Source organism: Pleurodeles waltl, chromosome 5 (assembly GCF_031143425.1).
Source record: "Pleurodeles waltl isolate 20211129_DDA chromosome 5, aPleWal1.hap1.20221129, whole genome shotgun sequence".
NCBI classification, from domain to species: Eukaryota; Metazoa; Chordata; class Amphibia; order Caudata; family Salamandridae; genus Pleurodeles; species Pleurodeles waltl.
Window position 1 is genome coordinate 1,638,631,749 of NC_090444.1, and position 25,410 is coordinate 1,638,657,158.

Here is a 25,410-nt window from a genome sequence, read left to right on the forward strand (position 1 = left end):
CATCTAAGCCGCCGCGCCTCTGGCTGTCTGCCTTTTTTTGCTTGGTGGATGATGGTCCTGCCTGTACGAATCATAATATCGTGGTCTGGGGACCTCCAGCGCAGCAGTCTTTTTGGGACCGCCAACATGGCGGTCTGATGGCCCGACCATCAAACTTGTAATCAGGCCCTAAATATTAGTATAGCACTTAGAAACACAATAGCTCCAACTGGGGCTATCCCGGCATCTTGACAGAGTCATTCTCAACAGTCCGACGACACATGAGTGGGAGTGTGGGCTGGTCATGGAGTTGCACAGACCCCATGTACAGTACCTTGGAAAATGAGGAAACAAAAACTTTGCAGGGAGTCAGGGAGGTGAGGCATCACTGGAGTCAGTGTGGTGTTGGTTCCTTACTCCTACTGGGGAAGGGAGGTGTTGGTTCCTTTCTGCTAGGCAGGAGAGGTGAGGCATTGGTTCCTTACGATTGCAGAGAAGGTGATGCGGCATCAGTGGAGCAGCATCAGTTCCTTTTGACAAGGTGGGGTCGATGAATCCAGCAGGTCAAGACACAAGGCTTCCTCTTCATGGTGTCACGATGACACCATCGGGCCACAGGTGCTGCAGTGGAGTCAGAGTTGGGTGTCACAAGCGTCAGTGAGACTGCATTTAGGACTCACGCTGTGGTGGAACGTTGCAGGCACTGCAGCGGTCTCGGGCCTGCGGCATCGGTCACGGTCATTGTACTCAGTGGAGACCACGGCTCGGGTCTAGACAGCTGCGCGGAGTCAGACAGCGGCACCTATTCCAAAGTCGCTCTAGAGACGATATACATGGTTTCTTCTTGGATGCACCAGAACTCACTCCCAAGGGCCAATGAACTGGATTTGGCACTACTTGGCAAGTCAGGACTCTCAGCAAGAGAGCCTAGGTGCCGGCAGATGAAGTCTTTGATGTCCTTGAGACAACTTAACAAGTAGCAAATTCAGTCCAAGCCCTTAGGGAACCTTTGGAAACAGGATGTAGAAAGCAAAGTCCAGTTCTTTCACTCCCAGGACAGAAGCAGCAAGCAGCATAAATTTGTGGGGTCAAAGGTCCAGTACTTATACCCATTTCTGCCTTGAAGTAGGAAAAATTAAAAGAGACGTTTTTCTAGTGCACAAGACCCTGATATTCCTGCCCTGGCCCCAGACATACTCCAGGGGGGTGGAGACTGCTTTCTATAGGGACAGGTACAGACTATTGAGGTGCAAGGGTCAGCTCCGCCCACCACTGTAGCTCAGGAAGACCCATCAGGCTATGCATGGCACACCTTAGATCCCTTTATGTGGCTGTTTAGAGTGAACTCACAAACAGCCGAACTGTCATAATGACCCAGATGTGTATTCCACAGCTAGGCAGAGACACAGAATGGTTAAGCAATAAAATGCCCACTTTCTAAAAGTGGCATTTTCAAACTCACAATTTAAAAAACAACTTCAACAAAAGATGTATTTTTGAATTGTGAGTTCAGAGACCCCAAACTCCAAATCTCTATCTGCTCCCAATGGGAAATTACACTTAAAAGATATTTCAAGGAAATCCCCATGTTACCCTACGGGAGAGACCGGCCTTGCAATAGTGAAAAACAAATTTAGCAGTATTTCACTATCAGGACGTGTAAAACACACCAGTACATGTCCTACCTTTTAAATACACTGCACCTTGCCCATGTGGCTGCATTGGGCCTACCTTAGGGGTGCCTTACATGTAGTAAAAGGGAAGGTTTGGGCCTGGCAAGTGGGTGCACTTGCCAGGTTGAAATGGCAGTTTAAAACTGCCCACGCAGCCACTGCAGTAGCAGGTCTGGACATGTTTACAGGTCTACTCATGTGGGTGGCACAATCAGTGCTGAAGGCCCACTAGTAGCATTTGATTTACAGGCCCTGGGCACACATGTTGCACTATAGTAGGGACATACCGGTAAAACAAATATGCCAATCGTGGATAAATCAATCATCAATACAATTTAGATAGAGAGCTCTTGCACTTTATCACTGGTCAACAGTGGTAAAGTGCTCAGAGTCCCAAAGCTGACAAAAACTAAATGCAGTACATAGTCAAAAAACTATATAAATTTTACTTAATTCAAATTTTGTTCATATCATATCCTTTCAGAATATGTAATTTTAACATGTAATATTAATTTTAAAGCAAATCAACATCAGTTCAATGCAAGCCATACTCATTTAAACGGGGTAATATTCATATAAACATGCCTTGTGTTCATTTTGATATGTGCTTTATTCATTACAAAGCTTGCTACATTTATCTCACATAGTTTCATATTCATAATAAAAAGTGTCATGTTCATTTCAATGAATGTCATATTCATTTTGATATGGGTCATATTAACTTCACCAGATGTCATATTCATGTCAAAGCGGTTCATATTCATCTTAACTTGTGTCATATTGCTTTCAATGAATGTCATATTCATTTTGATTGATTTCATATTCCCCTGAGCTCCTAACATAATATTTTTAACATGGGTCATATCCATTTCAACATAGGTTGTATTCATTTCAATATATGTAATATCCATTTTGATGTGTATCATATTAATTTCAACGCATAACATATTCAGTTTAACAAGTTTCATTTTTATTTCAGCATTGGTCATACTCAGTTTAGGGCATGTTGAGTTAATTTTGAAGGGGCTCATATTCATTTAAATGCATGTCATATTCATCTTAGCAAGTGTCATATTCCTTTTAATGGATGTCTCATTTATATTAACACATCTTATTAAATTTAACATGAATCATACCCATTACAACACATATCATAATCATGTCAATGTGTATCATATTTCTTTCAATGCAAACCATATACACTTTTATAAATGGAATGTTCATTGCACATTATATTATTTTCAGAAACATACATTTTCATTTCAGTACCTTACATTAATTTCAATCTGTCATATTCATTCCAACGTATGTCATATTCCTCTTGGCATATGTCAGTCATTTCAAGAAATGTCCCATTCTTTTTTATGAATTTTCTGTTTATTTCAGTGATTGCTTTATTGTTTACAGCGTGGGCCATATTTATTTCAGTATGATTGATATATTTTCAGTATATCTCTTATTCAATTCGGAGTGTAAGTTATTTATTTTAATCACTAAGTAGCATATTCCCTCAGCCAGGTTTCATATTTGTTTTGGTTCAAGTCAGATTCAATCTGCCAGCTATCATATTTATATTGACACTTGCTACATTCATTCTGGCGTGTGTCATATTAATTTTACAACACACTGTGTATTTCAAGAGGTGTCCTATATGGGGATCTGTAATTTCGACATGAACGGCTTCCCATACCTTTACTTTACAAAACATTCGCTCATGTCTTCGACCACGAAAGCACACACAAAGAATGTACAACATTGGATGAGAAAGCGTTGGCCGTAAGCAAATATACACAATTATATCAGTTGTTTAGAGTGGAAAAATGAGCACTCGAGTTGATTCCTTCCCAATGCCCTGTTCTTCAATCTGAGCACGGCTGTATGTTACGTTTTCAGCTCGTACTCACTCAAGAACGTGATGTTCGGGTGCTGCTTTGAATAATGTGTATCGAAAGGGAGTGATTTAAAATATTCACACCATTAAAGTTGAGTGTTCGAGTACCGCGTGTTCCAGTGGTTTGTACAAAGCGATAATGCAACTGCATTTCCCTTTTCTCTCTCTAGCTGAAGACACAAATACAAATGTGTTAAATGGAAATTTCAAATGCTTGTGGCAGATAAGATAAATGGCAGGTAAGATAAGTGATACATTTATGGTGCTGAATTATAACAGCTCATTTCCCGAGCATCTGTGTTTTAGAGCTTTGAAGAAATGATTGCTTAGTAACAAGCTTCCGTGCTATTTTATACAAGTACATTATTAGTGCCCCAGAAAGTAAATTTGCTGTTTTTTAGAGGTGCTCATTAATAAAAGAATGTGCCTAAATTCTATAAAAATGACAATGGAGTTTAAGCCATCAATAACGCTGCAGCCTAAACATTAATTGGAGCTAGTAGCACAGAGTAAGTTATATTTATTTAATACAGGTGCTCACGATGTATACATAATGCTTCGTGACTTACAGTCATATGTTACCTGTCAGATATATAGGACACTTAAATCCCAGATTTATAGTGCAGCCTCCCTATTGCCCGATTCCCTAAACTCTTTTGCAACTTAATTATGTGAGAAGTGCAGAAAATGCTGTCTGGAACCAGACATTTATTTAGTGATTTTTTTTTATTTTTATAAACTTGTTTCGTAATGTTCTGGCACGTGACAGGTAGGCACTACCTTGCACAGATGAGTTAAGAAATGGCAATTAGAGTACCCCAAAACTGTTTCCAATCAGCAGTGTAGTGGCTTATTATGTGGTGTGGTTGTGAGACCTCAAAATGTAATAATGTTACAATCTCTATCAGGTCCAGTTAGGTTTCTTCATTAAAACATTTAGCACAGTCCTAGATAGCTGTGGTCTTAGATAAAAGAACAACTGTAAAGCATTAAGAAGTCCCAAAACAGTCAATAATTAAGAAACACAACACAATAAAATCTGAATATCGATTTATAAAAGGAAAGTGTATTTTTACCTTTAAATAGACACCAAAATGGCAAACATCTGTTGGAGATATGATTTTTCAAAGATGAGTACAATTATTTTAATTCAGTTTCTAAATGCAATAAATTGTTACAAGCAGTTTGTAGCCAATAGGCTAAAACGTCCATTAGAACTCTCTTGGCCTAGCCACAACAGGTTTAGAGCCAGTCACAGGTATCACTGAGGTCCATGGGGATAGTTACCAGTCACTCCCAGCCGCCTTTAGGTCCTCAGTGCACTTTTCTACTTTAACCCAGTCTAGCCAAGAGGTGGTCCTGATGCTGAGGATTCTGAGATGCTGAAAATACTGAAGATGCTGGAGAGATGCAGTGAGTTCTCCTGGGGGGGTTACACTGGGGTCCACGAATCTCTGGAGTCATCTCCGGCCTTAGTGCTCAATCTCCCACAATGCACCTGTCGATTCTAGTTCAGATCCAATCACCACTGGTCTAATAGTCTCCTGGTGAGTGATCTCAGTGGTTCTTTTTGGGTGACTAAATCTTCTTCTTTGGGGGTCTAGGGTCCAATCTGACTTCCGTCATTGGCCCAGCAGACTTGGAGGCACCTCATGAGGGTCAGAACTCAGTCTCCCAACAGACACTTCATCGTATAGCAATAGGCAAGCATTCCTGGGCAGCTGGGCTATTGGGTGTTGCTGGTCTCTTTACCTTTTGCTGGTCCTGAAGCTTAACAGGGAGTTAGCATCCTAGTCTTTAAAGTGCCTTTGCCCATTGTGGCATAAGTGGAGCTTTTTCCCATGAGTGAGCACATCAAGTACAGTCTTTGTGAGTTCCTCAGGTTCAACAGGTGCAGTCCAGCCTTTGTCGGTCCAGGAAGTAACATACTAGTCCTTCTTCTGTCTTCTTTCTAGTCTAGCAATGATCTGAGAACTGTGTACCAGGGTAGCCACGTTAATGCCATCTTTGAGTTTCTGATGGGTGAAGACTCACTAGCCAATGGGGCAGCAGTTCCTGTGGAATCCAAGATGGCGCAGGACCTCTTTCCCTATGAGAAACTCTGTGCACACCTCTAAGGTTTACCCAGCATAATCACCCACTCTTCCTGGAAACCTGGTTCTGCAACAGGTTTTTCCCCTCTGGAGGCGATGCCAGCCTGTCTGGCGAGATAAAGGAGCAATCAGGCTTAGGTATGATTAGCATTTGTTTCACTGCAACAGTAGCCTCTTTAAAGCTGGGCTACCTGAGGCCACTGCATGGTAGTCACCCTGCTTAAGCATAGCACACTTCATCCCACCAACAGTTCCCTTTGTTCCCTGTTCCTTTTTGCTTCACAACTCCTAGCAGAGGAGGATCCAGTTGTCTGGGCTGAAAACAGCTGCAGACTCTCAGGAAAGGCTATCTGGGTTTTGGTGACTTTCTAAAGTCATCTTTTGATTAAACGCTGCATTAAATCTGACATCAGCAATGAGTCAGGTTTGTTGCAATGATTAATTTGATCCCTTGGAGTAATATCTTCGGTAGTCCCAAACAGACGTTAGCACTTAGCACTTAGCACATGGCTAGTGTAACTCTATATCAGCCAATGGGCTACCGACCTTACTACAATGAAAATTGTATTTACTAGTTTTCACCATCAGGGGATGTGGAGCTACCAAGGTCTGTAGGGGTGACTCAGTGATATTAAAAAGGAAGGTTCTGACTTGGCAAAAAGGTTTATTTTATCATGTCAAGTTGGCAGTTTGGAAGCTGCCGGAATCGGCTGCAGTAGCAGGCCTAGAGCCAATTTTTCACCTGGTAGTGGCATTTAACTTAACTGTCCCCGACTACCTTTGGTACCATACACTAGGGATGTATCAGTAAGGTAAATATGCCAATTAGGTATTAGCCAATTCCATACATACTTTGAGGGGTCAGAGCACATGCAGTGGAGCCTGGATAGCAGGCCTCAGTGCACTACAGGGTCGCAAAAACAGCAGCACCAATCTAAAATTTGTGGGAGAAGCAGTGATCATATCAAAAGAGGCACTTTCTTAAAAATGGGATGTCCACATCTTCAGAGGGTCAAGAATCTCAAGTGAAGTTCTCTGGTCCAGTGTTCCATGGAGGCCCCAGTAGTTTAACAATGAGATAGAAATCCTTTTTGAAGACGCTGGTGGTCAGTGTTGTTCTTGAATAAGGGCAGATTTGCATAATTTCTCAGATTCTGGGTAGAGGATTCTAAAGCTCAGCTGCTAACACCCAGATCAATCTGCCTCCAAGCGACTTGCTGTTCTATGACAGCACACTTGCAGTACTCGTGTCAAGTTTCAGCTGAACGTGTAGTTCACAAACAGCGACTGGAGATAGTTTGCCCAATGCCTGCCAATAATTTGAAGATGGTTTAGAGATCCTTGATCTTTGTTTTCTATTCCACAGTGTGTCACTGCATTCTACTCAGCACCACTCCACTCTCTGCAACTTCACTCAATGCCTCTCTACTCTAAACCTCTACTTTTTGACATGCATTCTACCACACACTACACTATTATGCAACACTGCACTCTTTGTCACGTCACTGTATGCTAATCCACTGTTGGCCAGTCTTATCTACTCTGCACGTCTGCACTCTTGGAAAGAGCACTCTTCGATACTGTATGACCCTGCATTAAGCTGCCACTTTACTCTACTCTGAAACAGTCTACTCTGTCACTACATTCTACACCACTCAATTCCACTCTGCGTCATTCCACTCTACACCACTTCACTCTACTGCACTGCAATCTACCATGTACCACTCAATTGCACTGTACCCCACTGTACTCTACGCCACTCTTTTCTACCCTACTCTGCGCTGCAGCACTCCATGCTACTGAACTCTATGCCATTGCACTCTATGCCACTTTACTCAGAACCAATGCACTCTATGCCACTGCACTCTACACCAATCTACTCTGCATCTCTGCACTATACGTCACTATACTCTACTCTATGCCACTGCACCCTACACTACTCTACTCTACACCATTGCACTCTATGCCACTTTACTCTGCCCCACTCCATGCTATGCTTCTCTACACCACTGCACTCCCATGACACTCTAGTCCGCAACACTGCACTCTCTGCAACTAAACTCTACACACTCTAATCTGTGTCACTCTACTCTATGTCACTGCACTCAATGCCACTGTGCTCTATGCCACTGTACTCTACTCTGCACCAATCCACTCCATGCCATTCTAATCTAGTGTGCACCACTGCACTCAATGCCACTGCACTCTACTCTGCACCACTCAACTCTATGCCACTACACTTTATGCCATTCTACTCTGCACCACTTCACTGTGCGCCCACCACTCTAATCTAGTCTGCACCACTGCACTCTACAACACTGCACTCTACACCATTCTACTCTATGCCACTGCACTCTATGCCTCTCTACATCTCTGCACTCTACTCTTCACCACCCCACTCTACACCACTTCACTCTCTGCCACTTCACTCCATGCCATTCTACTCCACTCTGCACCACTCCATTCTCCACCATTGCACTCTATGCCACTGCAAGTTACTCTGCACCACTCTACTCTACATCACTTCACTCTATGCCAATAAACTTTACACCATGTTAATCATAACCAATGCACTCTAAGCCAATCTACTGTGCATCACTGTACTTTTTGCCACTTCGCTCTAGTCCACTATACTCCATTCTACAACACTACACTCTATGAAACTGCACTCCATGACACTCCACTCCATGATACTCCACTCTATATTTCTTTACTCCATTAAACTCTACTCCACTCTATGCCACTTGACTCAACAACACTCTACTCCACGCTATTCCACTCTATGACACTACTCCTCTCTGCAATGCTCTCAGCAACTCCCTTTATGCCACTTCCTGTCACTTTACTCGACTCTGTTCTATGACACACTACTTCACTCTTCTGCTCCACTCTGCAGTATTCCACTCCACTCTATGCCATTCCACTCTCCTACACTCTTCCTCCTTATGCCACTCTACAACAATCTACTCCACTCCACGTCACTGTACCACACTCTACTCCACTTTATGAAACTCCATCTACGCCACTCCAGTCTGCTCTACACCACTCCATGACACTCTGGTGGTCATTACAACCCTGGCGGACGGTGTTAAAGCGGCGGTAAGACCGCCAACAGGCCGGCAGACAAAAAAAGAGAATTATGACCCTGGCGGGAGCCGCCAACAAAGACAGCCACTTTAACACACCACCGGCCACAGCGGTACAGACAAGCAGCGCGGCGGTCAACGCCAACAGACAGGCGGAACACAATGTACCGCCCATAGTATCACAACCCGCCAATCCGCCACCTTTTCCGGGGCGGATTCACCGTGGATAAAAACATGGCGGAAACAGCTTTGGCAATGGGAAAACGCTCACCTAAACACATCCCACGAGGAACGAGGACTCCATGGACCCAGAACTCCAAATACTCCCTGCCCTTGTGTTTCTGCTCCTCTACGACCATCATCTACGTAGGCGCCGAAGACAATGGTGAGTACTGCACCTACGACATGGGAGAGGGGGGAGGCAAAAGTTAGGGGGACACCCACCAAACACCCCCACCCCCAACACCGCATTATACAACATACACACCAATGCATTCACAAAAATCACAGTAACAACCTACAATCCCCCCGGAAGAATGAAAAGACAAACCAAAATTCGGTCAAACATTGTAATGTGGCAATATACATGTCATACAAAAATATACAGATATACATGAAAATCAGTCATAATTATATACATTACTAGAGGTAGTGCAGATATTTACACAACAATGTCCGTGCACCAACAGTCCAAAAATGCATGGGCGAGGCCCACAAAGGATACCTGACCACAATCGGAGAGAACACTGCTGGGGCATCAGATAGAAATACTACAGGCACCTCAGGGGGAAGGGAAGGGGGGGCACCTCAGCTGGATGACTGCTAAGCCAGATCCACGACGGGGCTCCATGCTCATTTATGTATCCTGGGGAGTGCATAGCCACAGTCTTTCAAGTCTCTACAGTGGGTGGGGTGCCCACTGTGCCATCCTGGGGAGTGCAAAGTCACAGACTGTCCAACAGTGAGTGACCTGAGGAGGTCAATGGCCTCCTCACTGAGGGCAGCAGGGGTGACTGGGGCAGGGCCTGAGGTGCCTGGGGCGAAGGGGATGCCCACCCTCCTGGGTGAGCGGGCACGGGGTGAACGCTGAGGGGCTGCTGGGAGGGCGGTGCTGGTAGGGGAGGTGGCAGCTGTACCTGTGGAAGTGGGGCACACAGATGGTGCCGCCACCACAAGGGAGCCCCCATCGGCGGACGAGTCCGTGTTGCTGCTTGGTGATCCAGTGGCCGACGTGAAGCTCCCCTCCGTCCCACTGGTGCATTCAGAGTCCGTGGTGTGGCCCTCCATGGCCATGTGGGATGCAGCTCCCTCGTGCTCCGGTGCCACTGTACCTCCGCCTGATGATGCTGATGTACAAAAGGACAGGGAAAGCAGAAAAAGGGGGGGAGACAGAAGAAAGAGAGTTTTAGTGCATGGCATACCGCTACAGTTGGCGGACAAGACAGACACAGCAGCCCCCTGCATTACGCTGTGCTCCTGCCCTCTGCACATGCAATTCCTGGGATATGGCCTACATGGCAATGGTGGACATCTGCGCACATGGATGCCACAGGGGCAACTATACCTCGACTTGGCACTCTGCTGAGGTGGGGTAGAGTGCCACATGGCCTACATTACGGAGGGGCCTTGCCTACCGAACTCGCCCTGGCCTAGGGACACCCACAGCCCACCTCCCCCACCCAGACACCTCCACTGTGCGCAAAGTCTGCAGAATGAGAGTGTACACACCCCCTTGTGTCTGCTGTGATACCCTCAAGCGCCCATCCAACTCCGGGTAGGCCACCGCCAGGATACGGAACATCAGGGGGGTCATGGTGCGACGGGCACCCCTCCCACGTTGGGAGGCCATCCCCAGCTGAGCCTCCGCCGTCTTCTTGCTGCAGCGGCGAATGTCCTCCCATCTCTTACGACAGTGGGTGCCCCGTCTCTGGTGGGCCCCCAGGGTCCGGACCTCCTTGGCGATGGCACGCCAAATGTCCCTCTTCTGGTGGGCACTGCCCTACAAGACATGCACAAGGAAAGAGGAACAGTCATTAACAACTGCACCGTCGTTGTGAGTGGCCCCCTCCCTACTCTGGCCATGTGGCCCATTCATTCCCATGCATTAATGTACTATGAACTCTGCCCCCTTCCCTCTTCCAACCAGACCTCTCCACCCAGGCCTAGCCCATACCACGTGCTCCCTGTGTACTAACCTGTTGGTCTGGAGGACCGTAGAGTAGCGTGTACTGGGGGAGGACCCCGTCTACCAGTTTCTCCAACTCCTGTGCAGTGAAGGCAGGGGCAATTTCCCCAGACGCAGCAGCCATCGTCGCTTCCAGACCGAGGTCACAGCAGCACTTGCAGTGTAGGTCCTCTCCTGTCGAAGGTCAGGTATCTAGTGATTGAACAGATAGAAAATGGCGGTGATGTCCACGGCGGTGACGTCCGTGGCGGTGCGCATCATCACCGCCGGTGCACCTGTTCATTGGCTCTTGGGACCCATAGGGTCCAAAGTTAACCAATGCAGCATTGCGCCGCGGTCTACGACCGCCTACCGCGACGGTGTGCAACGCCAGCGCAGTTACCCCACAATCCCATTGTCCCAGTTTAGAGGTCAGGCAGCCACCATTTCAGGGGCCCACATGGCTTAATTTACCTCTGCATCACACATAGCTAGGCCGACACTCAACACACATACAGGAAGGGTTCTGTGAGTGGTGTAGTCTTGTGTGTAACTGTGGGTACATACCTGGAGGAATAATGACTGATTCTTTGCTGTTATCCTTTGTAGGCACCGTCAGCTGGGATAGTTGAGAAGATGGCAGAATCCTCCGGTGTACCGACCGCTGGTGGACCTGTTGACAATGGAAGAGCGACATGTCATTGTCACCTACCGGTTTGACCGTGCCACAATCCAGGAACTATGTACCCAGTTGGAGGCAGACCTGATGTCACCAATCCGCCATCCGACTGGAATCCCCCCTGACGTGCAGGTGCTGTCAGTGCTCCATTTCCTTGCAAGTGGGTCTTTTTAGACAACAGTGACCATGGCATCAGGGATGTCCCAGCCTATGTTTTCCAACGTGTTGTCCAGAGTGCTGTCTGCCCTGCTGAAACACGTACGGAGATACATCATTTTCCCTGAGGTGGCAGATTTGCCTACAGTGAAAGGTGAGTTCTATGCCCTTGGACATATCCCCAACGTCATAGGTGCCATTGATGGGACCCATGTAGCTCTGGTCCCCCCCACAGGAGTGAACAGGTGTATAGGAACAGGAAGAGTTATCATTCAATGAATGTCCAGATGGTATGTTTGGCAGACCAGTACATCTCGCAGGTAAATGCTATGTTCCCTGGCTCAGTGCATGACGCCTACATCCTGTGAAATAGCAGCATCCCTGATATGATGGGTCAACTCCAGAGGCACCGTGTATGGCTATTGGGGGACTCTGGTTACCCCAACCTTTCATGGCTACTGACCCCAGTGAGGAATCCCAGGACCAGGGCAGAGGAACGCTATAATGAGGCCCATGGGCGGACTCAGAGGGTGATCGAACGCACCTTCGGCCTCCTGAAGGCCAGGTTCAGGTGCTTCCATATGACAGGTGGATCCCTATTCTACTCACCGAAGAAAGTGTGCGAGATCATCATCGCCTGCTCCATGCTCCATAATTTGGCTTTGCGACGCCAGGTGCCTTTTCTGTAGGAGGATGATCCAGATGACGGTGTTGTTGCAGCTGTGGAGCCTGTGGAGCCTGTGGACAGTGATGAGGAGGAAGCTGAGGAAGAAGACAACAACAACAGGGAGTCAGTCATACAGCAATATTTCCAGTGACACACAGGTGAGAACATTATAATGTTTAACATTACATTAACTTTCACACGTCTACCTCTATCCGGTTTGTCGATTTCAAACACTATTTGGTAACTGAGTTGTACCTTTCCATTACGGTTTCACAGGTGTGGTTACCAACGTGTCATCTGCTTGCATCCTTCAAGGACTTGTGATGTGTGACATAGGTATGTTAGCCTTACAATGGGAAACGCATTATGACACTGTCATTGATAATACATAATTAGTAAATCACAGACTGACTCAAGATTGTTTTGTGTTTCAAGGGTGTTTATTGAAGTGCTCAGAAATGTGAGGGGGTTGTAAAAAGAGGATGGGTGATGGCATAGGAATGTCCATGGCAGAGTCCAGTCTATTAGTCTCACAGATGCACTGCCCATCTGGGCATAGGAAGTGGAGCTGGGGCAGTTTAAGTATGCACAGGGTAACAAGGTGGTACAGTCGGAGGACAAACAGGGTGGTCTCATTTCCTGGCGGGGGTTTTGCCATCTTGCTCTGTCCTGTTCCTGGATCTCAGGGACCGCTTGCGTGGTGGTTGTCTGTCTGCAGGGGGTGGGGTGCTGGTGTGTTGGTCCTGTGGCGGGGCGTCCTGTCCACTAGTGCCGGCGGAGGTGGTGGGCAGTTCATCGTCCTGGCTAGTGCAGGGGCCCCTTGAAGTGCCACGGTGTCCCTCATGGTGTTCTGTATGTCCTTCAGCACCCCTACGATGGTGCCCAAGGCGGAGCTGATGGTCCTGAGCTCCTCCCTGAACCCCAAATACTGTTCCTCCTGCAGGCGCAGGGTCTCCTGAAACTTGGCCAGGACCGTCGCCATTGTCTCCTGGGAGTGGTGGTAGGCTCCCATGATGGAGGAGAGGGCCTCGTGGAGAGTGGGTTCCCTTGGTCTGTCCGCCCCCTGTCGCACAGCAGCCCTCCCAGTTCCCCTGTGTTCCTGTGCCTCCGTCCCCTGGACCGTGTGCCCACTACCACTGCCCCCAGGTCCCTGTTGTTGTTGGGGTGGTGGGTTATCCTGGGTTCCCTGTAGTGGTGGACACACCGCTGATTGACCTGTCCTGGGTAGGGAGGTTTGGGCCTGCTGGGTGGGTGCTGTGCTGGTGTTACCAGAGGGTGGAAGGTCAGTGTTGGGCTGTGCCTGTCCCGAGGCCCACGATGGTCCGGGCTGGTCATCAGGATCCAGTAGGGCAGAGCTGCTATCGTCACTGTGGGCCTCTTCTGGGGGTGGAGTGGTGTTGTCTGGACCCTCTGGTGTGGTGACGGTCCTTCGGGTTCCTGCAGGGGCATAAGAGCATGATTATTGCATGTGTGTGTGATGGTGTGCAATGGGTGGGTGTCTGTGTACCCCAGTGCAAGCATTCCTGTGTGGGGGCTTGTGTGATGATGGTTAGGGGGTTGTTCTGGGTATGTGCAGTGAGCATGCTTTAGTAAGGGGTGACCATGCTTAGTTGTGTCATGCAGGGCTTGGTGCTGGGATGTGTGGTTTGTGTTATTAGTACATTAGTGAGGAGTTGGAGTGATAGGGGAGGGGGTGAGGGTGGGGGTGTGTGAGAGCATGCAGGTAGGGAGGGGGATATGATAGTTAAGATTTGACTTACCAGTGTCCCATCCTCCACTGACTCCTCCGAGGCCCTCTGGATGCATGATGGTCAAGACTTGCTCCTCCCATGTTGTTAGTTGTGGGGGAGGAGGTGGGGGTCCGCCGCCAGTCCGCTGCACTGCGATGTTGTGCCTGGAGACCGTTGAACGCACCTTCCCCCGTAGGTCGTTCCATCTCTTCCTGATGTCCTCCCTATTTCTTGGGTGCTGTCCCACGGCGTTGACCCTGTCCACTATTCTGCGCCATAGCTCCATCTTCCTGGCTATTGATGTGTGCTGTACCTGTGAGCCAAATAGCTGTGGCTCTACCCGGATGATTTCCTCTACCATGACCCTGAGCTCCTCCTCGGAGAAGCGGGGGTGTCTTTGGCATGACATGGGGTGATGTGGTGATGAGTGTGGTGATGTGTAGTGGTGTGTGGTGTTTGGTGCGTGGATGTTGTGTGGGTGATGGTGTTGTGTGCCTCTGTGTGATGGGGTTGTCTATTCTGTGCTCTCTCTCTGGCCTTCGTTCGTGATTTTTCGGTCGTAGGGGTTTGCGGGTGATGAGGGTGTGTGTTTTATATAGTATTGGGGGTGTGGGAGTGGTGTGTGTATGTGTATCAGGTGTGTGTATTTTGAATTGTCCAATGTGGCGGTGTTTTGGAGATGTGTGTGTATTTTGAGCGCGGCGGTGTGTACCGCCAATGGAATACCGCGGTTGAAAGACCGCCGCGTGGATTCGTGGGTCGTAATAGCATGGGCGTGTTTCTGTCGGCGTGGAGGTGGAGGTTTTGTTTTCGCCAGTTTATCACTGACCTTTGGTGTGGCGGAGTTGTGTGGGTGTCTGAATTTCGGCGGATTCCGAGCTGTGTGTCATAATAGCTGTGACGGAATTCCGCGGCCGCGGCGGTGTATTGGCGGTCTTCTGTACAGCGGTAAGCGCCTTTTACCGCCAATGTTGTAATGACCCCCTCTATGCCATTCCACTCTACCACACCCTACTCCACATTAACAATGTATGCCACTCAACTGTAATCCACTCTACTCCCTTCCATTCTGAGACATTCTACTCCCTCCTCAACACTCAACAGCACTCTACACAACTCCACTCTATGCTACTCCATGTTACCCCATCTCACTCTACACTACTTAACTGTACTCTACACCACTCTACATCACTCTACAACCCCTCTAAAACTCTCCACTCTACTCCACTTTATGACACTCCACACTCTTTTGCCACTCCAAAACTCTCCACTCTACTCCACTTTATGACACTCCACACTCCTTACCCCCCTAATTTTTAGCCAGGCTGAACAGCAGCCATGCTAGTTTACAACATGAAAACACATGTTGGCAAAGCCAATAGGTCTTGCATAGGTGAGAACTAATGGTTTTGTCAGTGCTTGTTTATTTTGATGCACTGGCAGAGACAAAGATACAGTAAATGTGTCTCTACTGAATAAAAACCCTGGTCATTTCAATGCAACACAAATTGCTTCAGTAGTGGATGACAGCACAAGACAGAGGTTACTAATTTTCACCTATGCGAGGATTTATTGATTAAACCATAATACAAAATTATTTACTGTTTGAGCTACAAAAGGGTCAGCTCCGTGTTCTGTTGGCAGCTTGAGTGGATAAATGTGGTAGGGGAGACCGCTCACTCTTAATATTTCAGTTTTTGTACAGACAGAGATTGCTGTATTTCATTCATCCATTCATCAACACATTTTTTACCTTCTCTGGGAGTGTCTGAACTTGATTCATAATATCAAACAATGAAGGCATTCGCATTTGTAGATAGATCTCAATACAGCAACACTCTTCAACTATGAAGAGTTTTTGCTGTCATCAGTGTAAAGTTAGTGGTGGGAGCGAATATGTGCCCTGGGTAAGAAAAAGGGGAAAGGTAGGTGACACAACTTGCAAATCAACTTGCAAACCTGCAAAACCCGCAAATTGCAACTTTGTGTTCACCCAGATTCTAAATTGTGCTTGACATCCAATGTGTGCATCTCCAGGCATAGAGCTTACTTTAAAGCTGAATAGTAATTTAAAAATCCTCTGATTTGTGAAGGAAGAGGTAAATCCTGTGCTTGAGGATTCTCCACCGATAGAGCATCTGGTGAAATTAACTTTATCATAGTGTCCATGCACAGAAAAGGACAAAAAAAGGTAAGATTTTCTTCGTACCCTTGCCCTACCTGTAAATCAGCAGATTGGCCACTGATTGGAAAATCCTACAGTTTAGAGTGAGGCACATGTATGGAAATACAGACATTGGCAGATTTTGATGCATACTTAGGGGACATTATAAGAATCCCTACAAACATTACATATTTGAAAATCATAAACGTAAGTTACTTCTAAAAGTTACTTCTGATTTAATTGTACGTGAAAATCACCCATAGGCATGTGTAAGCGTATGCAGAGTTTTACAATCATAAAGATTGGTGCAGACTGGCAAATGGATAAGGCCAAGAGTTTATCAGCAGTAAGCAGGGTTGTAGCTTAGTCAATAAGATTGTGGGGTGCAAGGTTCAAATTTCCCGCCAATCACGCTGGTACATAATCTTAAAATATATTATTCAACATGTAGTGCACACGAGAGGGGAGAGGAATGCGGATTGGTGGGGGTACTAAGTGAGAGAAAACATTATTTTGTGAAATAACCAACATTTTTTAAGTCTTTCCAAACAGAGTGAGGGAGAGAGTGTGTGCATTTTTGTCTGTGTGTATAAACCTTTTGGTGACATTCGACAGACCCCAACTGAAAGCACATGTATCCAACTGTTTATTATAAAATAAACTTATTAACGGGGTTTGCACCCCAAACAGCCCCTGAAGCTACACCCCTGGCGAGAAGGTAGTTACATTGGTTGCAGGCAGGAATAGTGTGTTATTCCTGAACCTGGTGAAGAGCAGTGTCAAAGATTGCATAATAAAGACAAATAGATGACATCCACCTCAGAGCTGTGTAGAGACTAAGGGCCTCATTACGAGTGTGGCGGTCTTCAGACCACCACACTCGCAGTGGCTTTCAGGAGCGCCGCTATTGCAGTGGTCTGACCGCCACATTATAATCCTGGAGATCAGACTGCCAGGGAACCATTAGCACCGCCGGGATCCATGATCCCGGCGGCCTAGCGTTGGCGGAGATCGTAATCCATCAGTGCATCACTGCATGCAGCACTGCCCTGCGGATTGCGACCTTTTTCTCCACCAGCCTTTTCATGGTGGTAACACTGCCATGAAAAGGCTGGCAGAGAACAGGTGCAGTGGGCCACATGGGGGCCCCTGCACTGCCCATGCACCTGGCATGGGCAGTGCAGGGGTCCCCTGCCAAGTCCCCTGCGGGCTACAGCATTGCCCGATTACGAGCTAGAGACAATGTTCTAGCCTGTTTCCCACTGGGCGAGGGGAGGAAACTGAGGTTTCTGCCCGCTGGCCCAGCGGGAAACTCTTAATGACTCCGGTGGGGCGGTCCCCATGAAGGCGGTGGCCACCCTGATGGGAGTTTGGAGGATGGGCTTTCCCGTCCAACAAACTCGAAATGAGGCCCTAAGAGAGGAAAGACTGCAGCCAAACAGAACCTCACAAAGGACGCCTGCTGTGTAATGGAGAAACAGGAGAGTTGGAAAAAACAATTTACCATTCAAATGACAATATCAATCTTACTTCAATATAGCATGATAACGTAGTGATCTCAACAATACATTTCACCATTTTTTTATTCCTTTAATATAGAGATCCTATGGTCTTTGCTTCACCTGTATTTCCTCGTCTTGTCATGTGAATTTGCTTGATTGCTTGGCACCATAGTCCCTCTGTATTAGTCACTGGATGCTAATGCTCAGTTATCCTGTTTCACCTGGAAAGTGTCCCGCAAGTCTGTTTTTAGGTCGAAGCCTACCAGACAGTACAGCTCTCTGGTTTTCTAAAGACATCTTGATACCATTCGGAAAGCTTCCCTCAGAATGCATTCCGCGCATTGCTTACCATTGGCTTTGTGGTTTGTATCTCACATTTGCTTACTTTGTCTTTGCTGGCTTAATTTTTTAGGCTGTCCAGCTTGAGTTTGTCTTTCCCCTTGCCCAAACCCTATTTACTGTATTCTTCCACCAGTAGTGAATTTCTGTAAACATGCCTTTAAATCTCGTTCTTATCTTGTCACATTTTCTTTGCTTTGCATTGCATTACTCTGGATGACCAATGAAGTACAGTCCTAAAGTGTGAAGAGTCTCTGGTAATGGACTTCCCAAGTCATTGGGAATTCACCATGTGTCCTTTGGTAGACACTACTTGGAAAGGTTCAGCATCATGAGGAGCTTCAGATTTTCTCTTGCGTACTTGTCGAGCGATCACTAAATTTCCTTGTTTGAATCAGAGGTCTTATGCATGTTGCCCCTTGTCTGAATAGACTTTAACCTAGGGCCAGATTTAAGAAACATTACATGTAGCGCCACTCTTCCTGCATCCCCTTTCGCCCCCCCTACCACCACCATGTGTGTGCCATATTTAAAATATGGCGCACCATGACGCATGGTGGGGGCAATAGCATTGGAATTTCTGACTCTATTGATGTACTGTTCAGGGTTAGCGCCATCATCTTGGCACTAACCCTGTTGTGTAGCCATTTTAGCTATAGTTTTATACACATCCTTTTAGCAAACTAGGGCTGCCGCTGTGCACTTTAATTTTATTTAGCTTTGTTATATTATTTTAACATTAGCCACATTTGCGGTCTTGTTTTATTTTCTCTATTTAGCTGTTCTTTGCCTAGGTCAGCACTGCATTCTTAAACAAGACATTTCTTTCACTCTGTGCCTTTCTCAAGGCTGCAGTAAGATAGGTTGCCCGCAAAAGTGGTACGCTTTGTCTCCAAAGTTCACAGAAACATACACACTCTTACATGGGGATCCTTTCTTGGAACATCAGATGTTTTATTATAAAATCACTACTTTGACCCATGTCCCTTAGAGGGAGATTCCAGCCAGATGACCATGACTGAGTGCTGATTGCTGATTGCTTCGCTACAGCTGCTTATGCAGACTACAGGCCTCTTGCTCAGGTATGAGGGACGATGTCTTCCCAGGGGAAACCTGAAAGTCAGAATTAGAGCTTAGCGTGCTGTGCTCTAACATAGCTTAGGTAGGAACTATCCCTACAAACCTTAGTGACAGTATGGTAGCGTTATTCTTGTGTTTTACTCTCCTTGTCACAGTTTTAATCTTATTGTGCTACATCGTCCTAGTTATTACCATACATGCTTTATTATCTAAATTGCAGTTACTTCAATAAAACCTTATTGAACTTTACTCTGCCTCTGATTGTCCTTGCACATGCAAGACTAAAGTGCCTGAGAGGAACGGGTTAGATCTGACTGACCACAATTTCCCTGAGGAGTCATGTATGTCATGTGCATGGTTGCCTCAATCATCCCTGCTCTTGGGTGGAGATGAGGTACTGCTAGTTAGCAGGAACAAACCCAAATTAGGCTGACAAGTGTCACATGATGCGGGATCAGACTCAGTCCCCCGCAGTACAGGTGATTCTGCCGTCTGAATCCAGTATTCTCACTAGGATAATGAGAACCTATGCAACAACAATACATAGGGGCCCATTGAAAACAATGTCATGCCCCCTTTTAACACCTGCTCTGAGCAGACGTTAAAAATGCCCCAAAAAATTACACAAAGAAATCTTTTAGATTTCTTTGCGCCACTTTTCACCCCCCTTGCATACATTATGCCTGGCACAGGCATAATGTTGCGCAAGGGGTTACAAATTGATGCAATGTATGCAGTACGCCACTTTGTAAATTTGGTGTGGCGAATTTTTCCTCATTGGGCCACATTAGCGTCAAAAACATGACGCTAATGTGGTGCAAAGAGGCTCTAGGGGCTCTTAAATATGCCCCCCAGTCCCTTGTATGAATCATGTTGTCACTTCTATCTCTTTCATTGGTCCATTGATGTAACTTGCTTTCCATTGCTCTACCGAACATCAAAGTCGCAGGACTTTCACCTGTGGTCGAGTGGGGTATTGAATGATAAGCTTGTAAAGTAGAGTTCCATGCTGTTTTTAAACGGAGCGTCTCAAGAGTTGCAGGCTTCACTGCTTTCTTTAATGTACTCATAAAACGTGCAAGAAGTCCATTGGTCTGTGGCCATAAGGGTGTGATCTTCTGATGCTTTCTGGACAATAATCGGAATTCACAAAGGTTCGGAAGCCCCATGTTCAAAGATGCTATCAAGTTTTTCGATTACTTGCTCGTGTGTTGTGGATGAGAGATCTTCAACCAAAGGAAAACGTGAATATTCATCTACAATCACCATTAAATGATGTCCATTGTCAAGTGGATCGAAGAAATCAATTGCTATTTTACCCCAGGCATGTTTAGGAAGCTCTGACATGTTTAGAGTATGTTGAGTGACTTTGATTGACAGAGAGTTGGCCATGTGACAGGCTTTAAGTTCCTTTTCGACTCTTTCATCTAGGTATGCAAACCAAACTCGATCTCAGAGAGCTCTCTTTCTAGCAACAATACCATTATGTCCTTTGTGAGCCACTTCTATCACTTTTTGTCATTGACTCTCCTCTGTGAATCAGGATCCTCGAGCCTTGCAGTATAAATCCTCCATGAGTTATGGACAACTCATTTTTAACATTTTGTACTTTTGATACTATCCATCATTAGTGAGAGGTCCGACGTGTTTATTCTAGAACTGATGTGTAACTATGGCCCTCATTACAACCTTGGCGGACGGGTGAGGCCGCCCGCCAAGGTTTGACCGCAGAGCGGGCACCTATGCGGCCGTAATCCTGCCGGCCGCATTACGACATCCCCGCTGGGCCGGCCGGCGGAAACAGAGTTTCCACCCGCTGGCCCAGCGGGGATGTCGGCCGTAACAGTGGAGCCAGCTCCTAATGGAGCCGTCGGTGTTGCGGACGTGCAACGGGTGCAGCTGCACCCGTCGTGCTTTTCACTGTCTGCTTTGCAGACAGTGAAAAGCGGGGTGGGGCTGTGCCTGAGGGCCCCTGCACTGCCCATGCCAAGTGCATGGGCAGTGCAGGGGCCCCCAGGGGCCCCGCAACTCCCCTTCCCGCCAGCCTTTCCATGGCGGTCTCTACCCCAAGCAGCGCTGCCCTGGTGGATTAAAACCGCCGGGACAACCATGGTCGCCACGGTCGTAATACAGCAGATTGTACCGCCAGCCTGTTGGCAATTCAATCGCCAAAACAGCCCTGGCGGTCTTTGATCGCCAGGGTTGTAATGAGGCCCTATATCTTTTAACTTTAACAGATCACTATCAAGACTCATAGCAGTGACAATCTGGCCTAATGACACAGCAGCTGGCGTACTTGATTTGACAATTAAATTGATGTAGGCCTCAGCCATTTTAGATGGAGTACCATGATCTTGAATAGGCACTCTTGAAAAGTAGTTGGCAGGATTTTGATCCTTTCCTGGTGGATGCACAATTGTATTGTTGTATTCTTGCAATTGTAGACCCCATTGTTCAGTTTGAGGAGCTAACTTGGTTTTTGAATTGCCGAAGATGGTCAGCAAAGCTTGATGATCAGTCACCAGCGTAAAAGGCTTTCTATACAGGAATGTATGGAAATGTTCACAATACCATACGACAGACAACCTTTCCTTCTCAGACTATGAGTAAGCATGTTCTGTTTTGAGACAAAGTTCCACCTGCATTGACCTTAATATGTCATCTTGCATCTGGGCATCCATTATGCTGTGCAAGTGTAGCACCTAACCCAACAGGGATGACGTCAACCACAATATCTGTTAAAACTTTGGATTGAAGTGTGCCATTTCAGTAGCATTTTCAATAGCATGTTTGATTCTTTCAAAATTCTTTTCACATTCCTGTGGCCATTTAAAAGAAACATTTTCTCTTTGTTAGCTCTCATAATGGAGCACTGACAGTGGCAAAGTCCTTTATGTATTGTGAACATTAACTGGCCATTCCAAGAAAAGAGCGAAGCATGCAAACATCCGGTGTGGTTTCAGCATGTGTTACAGCTTGTACTTTTGCAGGATAAGTCTGTAGGAGGCTGGCTCTCTAAATAGTGTATAAAACTGATGTGCAACATGCAGACAGTCAGAGCAACCCTACCTTGGTTTACAGATGTAAAACCTAGGCCACCTAATGCACTAAATCTAGCTTGGTCGAGCAGTTAGGCCACTCTTGGAGAAGTAAACATTTGTTGTACTCACAGTATCAATAAAGGTGGACACGCACTCAAAAGAATAACTCAAGACCAATTTACAAAAAAACTTCTGAATTTCATAAAATTGTTGAGAGCAAAATTATCAAAATCGGGTAAATATTTTTAAGTTATGATTTTTCAAAGTTTAGCAAAAATAGTTTTTTTGTGTCTAATTACGCACCATGGGAATCACTGGGAGAAAAATTTAAAACCGCATATAAAATCAGGCAATGCGTTTACCAATGTCTCCTGTTTTTAGGTCGAGGTCTTTGAGTGGTCCTGCGGGCCAGTCGGAGAAGTTCAGGCGGTTCATGATTCAACTGGGAGCAGCTGCTGAAAGTCATGGAGCTGGTGCAGGACGCGTGAGGGGGACCACTTGGGAATGCACTGCACAGGAAGACTTCAAGGTGAGCAGATGGAACTAGGAGCCAGGTCACTTGGAGGGTGAATTGCAGGTCAGCAGGACCACTGTGGGGGTGATTGTTATGTGTCCTGAAGTCCCTTTAATGGTAGTTGCTTCAGGTCCTCAGAGAGTCAAGAGTGGGCTTTTCTTCTGGGGCCTGATGTTGGGGTCCAGTAACCCTGGCTATTGCACGATTCAGTCACTGGAGGTTGCAGTGCCACCAAACTTGGCACACTTTCAGGATTTGTTCTTAGGGTCTGTGAGTGAAGTTTGGTCTGGTTGTTTTGTCTGGTACCTTGGTCAGCAGCCAGTCAGTGAATTGGACTTAGTTGCATGGAGTGATGCCTTCACTCTGTAGGGAGGTCTGAGGCAATTTTCAGAATGTTGAAGGTCCTCTGGGGTTTTGTAGAGTCCGTCTGATGTTCAGTCAACCCCTCAGTGGTGATTGTGAAGTCCTGGGTGCAGCAGACAGGGTTTGGCGCTGTTTTCTCTGTGCAGCGGGCCTTCAGTTTTCGAGCCTTGGTTCTTCTTTGTTGCTGGCCTTCTTGTGTTCATCGAATCTGATCTGCAGGTCTAGGAATGCCCACTAGATACTGTATTTAGGGTGCTTTTAGGGGGATTACCTAGTAGTGGCCAATGGGTTATCTACCGTAGGGTGGCTACACCCACTATGTGACCACTTCCTGTGGGCAGAGGTCACACCCATATCCCTGATTGGCTATTTTCCTACCATGCAAGATGGAGAAACATTAAATGGAGAGGTTACCTCACCTGCAACACCTTGGAGGTGGTGCAGGTTGGGGGTGGCCACTCCTCCTGGTCTTTTTGCATTTTCCTGCTGTTGCCACTGCCAAAAGTGGGGGTTTGCAATGGGGGCAGCCATCTTCTTCTAGCATCAGGGCTGGGGGGGTGAGTTTCAAGAGCGGCAGGCCCTTTGAAGCTCGCAGGCAGGGCAATGTACGTTCCTGGGAGAGGAGGTGTAACACCTCTGCCCAAGAAGGGCTTTGTTTTCTGGCAAAGGCCCTCACCCCAGGGATCCAGAATCTTGTCTGGTGGTGGCAGGCCGGTTAGGACTGGCCAGCAACCACGCCAGGGTTGGCTATCTTTTACAGGGGTCACCTCTAAGGGGGCCCCTAGGTACATTTTGCAATAATTCCAGTACTGGTACCAGTTTGAATGTATTGTTTTGAGTTGTTTGATGCCAAACAACCAAGGGTTCAGAGTGGCCATCATGTAGCTGTGAAACTGTAACTGACCAGTGTCCAGCACATGCATTTAAAAATGGCAGCTCTGTACACTTACCATGTCCCAGGTTTGGCAAGGACACAAAAGGGGCATATTGCTCATGCACCTATGCCCACACATGGAGTATAGTGTACCCTGCTTTAGGGTTGGAAGGTCTGCCGGGGGTGGGGCTTTCCTATATTGCATTCAGTCTGTAGTGGATAGGTAACACATTCTATGTTCCATGTCATGTTTGCATTTTAGGATTACACCAGGACTCTCAGCCTGCAATGGCAGTTCTGAGTGCCCTTGGATGCAGGGTTCTTAAGGAGGGCACAATATGTGCTGCTGCCATCAGAGGCCTACCTTTAGTACCCCATGGTCTGGGTACCTAAGTACCTTTTACAAGGGACTTATAGTGGCAGCTAAAGGTGATGCTGATTGTGCCAATGCATCACAACAGTTTTGGGAAAGAGATCAGGCCCAGGGAACCTGTTAAGCAGGAGCCCAGGGTACTACAAAGTTAAAACCACATCGAATACCAGGCAAAATGTGGGGGGGCTAACCATGTCAAAAGAGGCAGGCATCTGCCACTGTAGCTTGAAGCACATGGATCGGTGCGTTTACTTTGTTTAATTATGCTTCATGTCACTATAAACAAATCTCGACTTTTCATTGTTGTTGATGCGGCCCAAGTGTACACTTTGGTCTTTAATGGCATAAGCTGTGGTACTGGAGACAGTTCATTGGTCTTTTCTTCAGGCATTATATTTATCGAGGCACCACTGTCATTAATGAAAGATATTGAACATTAATTTAATTTGAATGTAATCTTTGGAGAGTGTTTGTATGATTTCGCTACTTTGACATGTTGACTTTTCTTTGACTGACAGACGACCAGTCTGACGTGTGCACGTTTTGCTGAGGTAAGCATTGACATGGCACAATCACTTTCTTCACTTTAACTTATTATTGAGGCAGAAGTACTGTTTGACGATGATTTAGCTGACAATCAACTTTGTTTAGTATCTTTTTGCCTCAACTGATGTTGCTGCTTGGCCTTGAGGTCACATGTCGGACACTGCTTCTGGAACATTCTGGTGGCCATTTTGTCTTTGTGGCATGACACACTGAGGGGCAGATTAAGAGCCCCTAATGCCACATAGCGCAACATTAGCATCATTTTTTAATGCTAATGTGGTCCAATGAGGCCAAAATCGCTCACCCAACTTTGTAACCCTTTGTGCGCCAGGCATAATGTATGCAAAGGAGATGTACCCCCGCTCAGTGCAGGCATTAAAAGGAGGCACACCATTGTCTACAATGGGCCTCAATGGGCTTTGCAGGATTAGTGTCAACATTTTTTACCCTAATCCTGCAAAGCTCAGAACTAGTGTCAAAAATGTTGATGCTAGTT